Raw genomic sequence first — 8,110 nt, forward strand, 5'->3', positions numbered from 1 at the left:
CACACACACACACACACACACACACACACAGAGAGAGAGAGAGAGAGAGAGAGAGAGAGAGAGAGAGAGAGAGAGAGAGAGAGAGTTTAGTCTGTATAGTGCTACTTGCATGAATGATTTTGGAAATGATCATTCGGTGTTGGGTAACCAGTTAGGCTCTTGTCTCTGTAGACTATTACTCTCACTCTCCGCATTCCTTAGTTACCTGTAGTTCTTTGTGTGGGACTGAGGGCTTGTGGGCTTTTCCTCCTTATGACTGCTTGTATACGCTTGGCCCAGGGAGTGACACTATTAGGAGGTGTGGCCTTGTTTGGTGTGGGGTTTTCACTGTGGGCATGGGCTTTAAGACCCTCATACTAGCTGCTTGGAAGCCACTCTCCTCCTAGCAGGCTTCAGATGAAGATGTAGAATTCTCAGCGCTCCTGTACCATGCCTGCAGGGATGCTGCCAGGCTCCTGCCTTGATGATACTGAACCGAACCTCTGAACCTGTGAGCCAACTCCAATTTAATGTTATCCTTATAAAACTTGACTTGGTCATGGTATCTGTTCACAGCAGTAAAACCCTAACTAAGACACTTATCCACTTAGGCATTAGGCGTGTCTATTAGTGCCATTCTTACTAAGCTCATGTTTGTCCAGTCATGTCAGTGAGATTTTATGGGTATCGCTTCTGATATTCTGGGAGACATAATCTCATAGCAAACTCCCTGATCTTCTGGCTTTTTACAATCTATCCACACCCTTCTCTGTAATACCCCCTGAGCCTTAGGTTTAAGAGTGCTTTGTAGGACTGGGCTCTTTTGGTTGGTTTTGGTTTTCTGTAGTGGTATCTGTTGGTACAAAGAGAAATCTCCTTAATAAGAGATGAGGATGACTATAGATGTAAGGACAAATATCCTTATCTGTGGCTGCAAGGACAAATATTTATAGGTTATTATTTCTTCTATTAACTTACTTATTCATTCACTTACATCCTGATTGCTCCCCCCTTCTCCCCCACAGACTCTCTCCACTTTGCTCCCACCTCTTCTGCTTTGAAAGGATGGAGACCCTTCCTGGATAATACCCCATTCTGGCACATCAATTCTCTGAAGGACTAGTAGATATATCCTCTCCCTCTGAAGCTAGACAAGGCAGCCATGTGAGGGGAATGAGATCCACAGGCAGGCAACAGATTCAAGGACATCCCATGCTTCAGTTGTTGGGGGACCCACATGAAGACCAAGCTGAACATCTGTTACCTATGTGCGGGGGTGGATGGGTTAGGTCCATCCCATACTCACTCTTTGGTGAGTGATTCAGTCTCTGAGATTAGAGAGGTCCAGGTTAGTTGACTCTGTTGGTCTTCCTGTGGAGTCTCTATACTCTTCAGGTCCCTTAATCTTTACCTCAACTCTTCCATAAGTCTCCCCAAGCTCCATTCAATGTTTGTCTATGGGTATCTGCATCTATTTCAGTCATCTGATAGATGGAAACTTCCTAGGACATTTGTGCTAGGCTTCTGTCTATAAGCATGACAGAGTATCACCAATAGTGTCAAGGATTGGTTCTTGCCCATGAGATAGTTCTCAATTTTGGCCAGTTATTGGTTAACCATTCCTTCAGTGTCTACTCCATATTTGTCCCTGCATTTCTTGTAGGCAAGACACATTTTTGGGTTAAAAGTTTTGTGGGTGGGTTAGTGTCCTGTCCTTCTACTTGCTTATAGATTTTTTTTAATTTTTATTAGATATTTTCTTCCTTTACATTTCAAATGCTATCTCGAAAGTTCCCTATACCCTCCCCCACCCTGCTCCCCTACCCACCCACTCCCACTTCTTGGCCCTGGCACTCCCCTGTACTGGGGCATAAAAAGTTTGCAAGACCAAGAGGCCTCTCTTCCCAATGATGGCCGAGTAGGTCATCTTTTGCTACATATGCAGCTAGAGACATGAGCTCTGGGGTTAGTTTATATTGTTGTTCCACCTATAGGGTTGCAGACCCCTTTAGCTCCTTGGGTACTTTCTCTAGCTCCTCCATTGGGGGCCCTGTGTTCCATCCAATAGATGACTGTGAGCATCCACTCCTGTATTTGCCAGGTACTGGCATAGCCTCACAAGAGACAGCTATATCAGGGTCTTGTCAGCAAAATCTTGCTGACATATGCAATAGTGTCTGGGTTTGGTGGCTGATTATGGCATGGATCCCCAGGTGGGACAGTCTCTGGATGGTCCACCCTTTCATCTCTTACTTATAGATTATTGATAAGGGCTTTGATTGCTTAGTAAATTAATGGTTGTAGGTTCTCCTCAAATATCCATGTCTTTACTGAACAAATAGCAAGGCTTCAGTACCAGGCATAGTTTCCTTCTTGTTGAGATAATCTTAAGTCCAATTAGAGGGCAGTTTGTTAGTACCAAGTTATGTGTGCCATACTACTGTACCTCTAGGTTTAGCTTGCCATGCTAGTTGTTGATGTGGTTCATAATTGTCAAAGCTAGGTAGGACTGCTTGTTGCCTACCTTATTTGGGAGCTTTTGGTACAAAGCATCTTTGTACCATGAAAGTTAGTTTTCAGGGAAGAGGCATTCAGGTAAGTTCTCTAGCACAGATGACCCTGAGTCTGGTTTCTGAAATGCATTGTACCTTTAGCAATAGGTACTTACTTTGTACCTTGAGAGGCTAATCAATGGCAATAGCAAAAGGCAATATGTTGGGAAGTCTCTTGGACAGCCCTAATGAACAACCCCAAACAGGCACTCTCTATTGTTTTTCCTCAGAATTCACATTTAATAGTTACTTAAAAAAAAAAAAGAATTACCAGACTGGTTTCTGTGACTGATAGAAGATGCTCTGCCATTACCAATAGTAGAAGAAAGGCTAACCATCCCCAGCCCTGTAGGAAGGCTTATCTGGAATCACACCACATCATGTGTTTAAGCATGAGTAGAGTACAAGAGATTTTCTTCTGGCTGCTCAATGCTGCCTGGCAGAAAAATGGTCCAGTGCTCACTTCTGCTTGGAGAAATACTCTTTGCTCTTGCTGACTTCAGGCTTGATGATATCACTGCCAGGTTTCCAGCCAGCTGGGCACACTTCGCCATGTTTGTCAATGAACTGGAAGGCCTGGACTAGCTAGATGATAGCATCCACAGAGTGGCCAATGGGAAGATCGTTTATTGTTATCTGTCGAAGGATACCTTTATCATCAATAATAAAGAGGCCCCTGAAAGAGGTACCTTCATCAGCCTTGAAGACTCCATAGTCGAGAGCAATGGTGCGCTCAGGATCTGATATCAAGGGAGTGCTCATAGGTCCCATCCTCCTTGTTTCTTGGGTGTGTTAATACATGCCAGATGACAGAAGTGAGAATCTACAGAAGATCCAATCACTTGGCAATTGAGTTTCTTAAAATCTTCTGCTCTATCACTGAGAGCAATGAGCTCCATGGGACACACAAAAGTAAAGTCAAGAGGGTAAAAGAAGAACACATCATATTTTCCTCTGTATTCACTTAGGCTGATATCTTTGAATTGTCCATCTGGCATAACTGCTGTAACTTTGAAGTTGGGGGCAGGATGCCCAATTTTTGCATTTCCTGCAGACATCTTGCTATCAGCAGGGTTAAGCCACAGGTCTCACAAACAGAAACAACCCTGGGGATGCAGGAAGTAGTTCACATTCTTTATTTTTTATTTTTTGGCTTTTGTTGGGTTGTCTTTGGCTCTTGGAGGTAATGCTGTCAGTCCAGTTGAGAAAAGCTTATTAGAGCTATACCTGTGTATTTATAAACAGAGTTGCATACATTATAGGATTATTTTAAGGTAAATAGTTAGTAGTATGATTTCTTACAGCTTTTTCAGACATTCTCATTGTTATTTTCTCTTCTTCCTTCCTTCTCTATTGAAGTCCATTCACTCCCTACCCAACACCCTTTCTTCATCCTCAATTAGACAACCTATACTCCTCTATTCTCCTTTACCCTCCTCCATTTTTATTGTGTATCTGTCTGCCTCATGTTTTCTAAAGTGCTCATATTTCCCATTTCTGTGATCAGATCATTCATACACTGATATTCCCGTCTGTAGTGCTTTCAAAGTTCCATACCCTGGCAGGGGTCTTGGTTTGCTTCTGGTTTCTGCAGCCACTCCAGGCTATGTGCTCTCATCTGAAGATTTAGAGTTGGGAGCCCCAAATGAGACAGAACATGTGCCATTTGACTTTCTGGGTTGGGGTTACCTCACTCAATACAATCTTTTCTACTTTTATTCACTTACCTGCAAAGTCCATGAGTTTGTTTTTCTTTACAGCTGAATAGTGTTCTGTAGTGGATATGTACCAAATTTTCACTATCCATTCGCTGGGGCTGAAAGACATTTAGGTTGCTTCCATTTCTAAGCTTGCTGGGGGCCAACCCAAGTTGGGGGTTCTTCTTTCTTGTCAGTTCGTCTTGAGACAGTGGATGGGGAAGATCATCAGCGGAGGGTAAGACTTTGTCTTAGGAGATATTTAAGGTTGCTGTATAATAAAAAGTTTACTTATCTAAGTCTATGCTGTTGTAGCTGACCTGCCTTCTGTGATCCTCTGAGGCCAGAGACTGCAGTCTCTTGCACTTAGCACCTCATCCTAAAACAGCAGGAGATTAAGTAAGGGATTCATTGCTAAAGCCTTTTCTCTTGGCCCTTGCTTGTCAGGCTAGGGGGATGTTTGGAGCANTAAACTTCTATTGAACCAGGAGAAGAGAATAACACTTGCAGAAGGAAAAAATTTTACATAAGCAAATATACATAATCTTACATAAGTTCATGTCCAGATTTATGCATGCTTTTTTTTTTCCATTCAAACAAGTAGGGCCTAGATTGCCTGCATTCTCACAGTTACATACTAAGACACACACACACATGTGCATACATTCTCACAATTACATACTTACACACACACACACACACACACACACACACACACACACACATCCATACTTACATACGCATATGAAGCAAAAGGCCAAGCACCATTACAGAAAGAACTTACTCATTCTGGATGAAAAACCAGCTCCAATCTTTATTGCATAGAGAAAGAAAAAGCTTCTACCCTTTTAATGCTAAACGAATTAAACCCAAGTTGGTAAGAAAGCTTTGCTCCTTTAATAAGACTAAGCCTGCCTTGTAATTAAGAAAGACCTGCTCTGTCCCATGGTAAGGAGAAGCCTGCCTGCTCCTTCTGCTCTGGGCAGCTTCTTCTTTGTTCCCCATTCCTTCTGCATTCTGCACACTGCTCTCTTAGCTTTTTAATGTTACCTATAGTTTCTAAGTTATTCCACTCTGCATTCTCCTTCTAATGTTGCTCTCTACTCCTGCTCTGAAGTCACAACAATGCTCTTACTCTCAATGCCTTTTCTCTGAAAACCATGACTATACTTCTCAGCTCTTCTGGCATTCAGCTCTGTCTAAAAATTTCTCTTCAACTCAGTTCCTTCTCACAGCTCCTGTCTTCTCAGCTCAGTCCTCACCTCAGTTCTTCTCACCTCTGTCCTGACTCTTCTCTTTGTCCTCAGCCCTTAAACATCTTTCAGAATACATGATCACATGTTAAAAAGTTCATCACAAGTTCACACACAAAATCAAATCATAAATTGAGATAGAAGTTTACAACAGAGAATGTTTACATGCATTTCCATTAGAAGTAATTATCTAGCTAAACACCCATCACCTGTCTCAGCTCTATAGGTTCACTGAAGGTTTAAAACCGTAACTGCTATTAGTGAAATTTTATATAGATAAACCCAGTAAATATTTTGCCTTCTGCCCTAGCACCTATAATAAATCGTTAGTTTCTTTCTTTTTTGACCTTTGGTTAATTCTTTTACAACCTCTTGGAATATGCTCTGAGTTGGAGAAAGTCTAGTTACTTCTAAGAGCTATTAACTGGTGACATTTGGGAGACTGACAGAGTTCTCATCACACTTTTGACTATCCGAAAAGGATCTAATAGCAGTCCCACTATAGAAGAGCTTAATAATCACAGATTTAATTTTAGGAATTCTTATAGAATCATCATTAAGACTTAAAAAGTCATGTCTATATAGCATCACTGCAAGACAGTACATCTTCATGGATCTGCAGAGATATGCTCCAAAGGAGTATACTATTACTTAGTGATTGTTATATGTGTGTAATAATATCAGGAAAAGCATATTAATAGCAGGAATCTTTTATAAGATGAATCCCTTACATCCTTGCTTAGTAAGGGCGAACCTGCCACAGATTATAAAATAATCTAAAGCAGGCCATCTCAGGATGATCACCTGCTAGTTATTAGCTTGTCCCATTATGGCTCCTGACATAAGCTATTGTGAACAGAGAGAAACACGGATTATGTTCTGTGGATTATGATGTCATACTTTGCATCTATAGTTGGGTCATATGGCAGATTTATTTTAGCTTTTGGAGAATTTTCCCCCACTGATTTCCATAATGGCGACACCAATCTGGAATCTGACCAACAGTGAACCAGGTTCCCTTTTCCCCACATACCCTCCAGAATTTGCTATTGATTGATTTTTTTTTTTTAATCTCTGTGAGGTAAAATGAAACCTCGAAGTTGTTTTGACTTGCATTTTCATAGTTTCTAGGGATGATGAACATTTTTTTTTTTTTAGATATTTCTTAGCTATTTATTTTATTCTTTTGAAAATTCTCTGTTCAGGTCACGGGATCATTTCTAGAATTGATCATTTATTTTAAGGATCCTTTTTTTTTTTAAAAAAAAAGTTGTTTATACTTATTCATCAGTTAGATGTCTAGCTGGCAATCATTGTCTATTTTTCAGTCTTCTTCTTTCCCATTTGATTGTTTGTTTAGCTGGGCACAAGCTTTTTAGTTTTTTGAACTTCTCATTTGTTAGCCTTAATTCTTGGAAAAACCAAGTCCTGTTCAGATAGGCCTTTCCCAGATCTATATTCTATAGGGTTCTGCCTATGTTTTCTTCCAGTTATTTCAGGTTTAGGTCTTTGATCCACTTAAGTTAGATTTTATAGAAGGTGATAGATACAGGTCTAACTTATTCTCCTGCAGTGGACATCCAGTGCTTCAAGCACCGTTTGCAAAAGTTCCTTATTTTTCCCAACTTATGCTTTTGGCATTTTTTAAATCAAATTTTAGGTGCCTGAAGTTAGGTGTGTTTGTGTTTGTGTCATCAGGTATATTCCATTGGTTTGCATGTCTGGTTTTGTGCCAGTGCCATATTGTGTTTGTTATTATGACTCTGAAATGTATCTTAAGAGGTGGAATTGTAATTCTCCAGTATCATTCTTTTTGCTTAGGATTGATTTAGCTATCCAGGGAATCCATATGAATTTTGGGATAGTTGCTTCTTTTTTTTTTTTTTATTTTTATTTTTTTATGTTTCCAGGTGTTTTATTGGATTCTGTTTTTAACATGTGCAACAAACACTTCAAGTCCAATGACAAATGGACTTGTGCTGACTATAAGAAAATATCACACAATCCAAACTCATAGGTATTTACTCAACAGAAGGCCTCAAGTTAAGCAGAGAACATGGTATAAGAAGGTAACTTTATATTGTGGTGTGGTAAGTAGATCTAAATCAATGGCAAAAGAAAATGATTATAAAAATATAAAATGCACATTTGGTTTTACATCATGGTTAGAATTCTGTTGTTATTAGGAATAAATATTACTTCATTTAATACAAGATAATACTTGCATAACTTATCTATTTGATGAGGAAAACCAAAGTCAAAGTCATAAAATATTNAATACTANTATAATAAGCACATGTTCCTTTTAAATATTCACAGTANCACTGCATCGCANGGAGAAAGACAGAACACATCACAGNCTCTTGCTGAGTTACAAGGGAAAGCAGATTAGTGTCTACCTGATGTTTGAGAACAAAAACAATGTAGTATCTGACAGGGATTAAAACATGAATGTTCTTCATAGTTAAACNGAGAAAGTCATTGGATTGTAATTTAACCTGGGAAAATCCTTAAGTACATCATTAAATCTTGAAAAGCTTACCAGTATTTGAACTGTGGCTAATGTTAACAATAGTGCTATGACTTAATCATTCAGTATTTCCATATAGTTACTGGAAATGTAGTTTTT

General features: G+C 39.7%; 1 protein-coding gene and 1 pseudogene across 1 annotated transcript in view; one reads left to right on the plus strand and one right to left on the minus strand.

The window, feature by feature from the left end:
• The window catches only part of L3mbtl4 (L3MBTL histone methyl-lysine binding protein 4), a 424,085-nt gene that overhangs the window by 46,297 nt on the left and 369,678 nt on the right, over positions 1-8,110 (plus strand). The window lies entirely within an intron of this gene.
• On the minus strand, positions 2,860-3,626 carry LOC110335703 (annotated as a pseudogene).

Source organism: Mus pahari, chromosome 18 (assembly GCF_900095145.1).
Source record: "Mus pahari chromosome 18, PAHARI_EIJ_v1.1, whole genome shotgun sequence".
Taxonomy (NCBI): domain Eukaryota; kingdom Metazoa; phylum Chordata; class Mammalia; order Rodentia; family Muridae; genus Mus; species Mus pahari.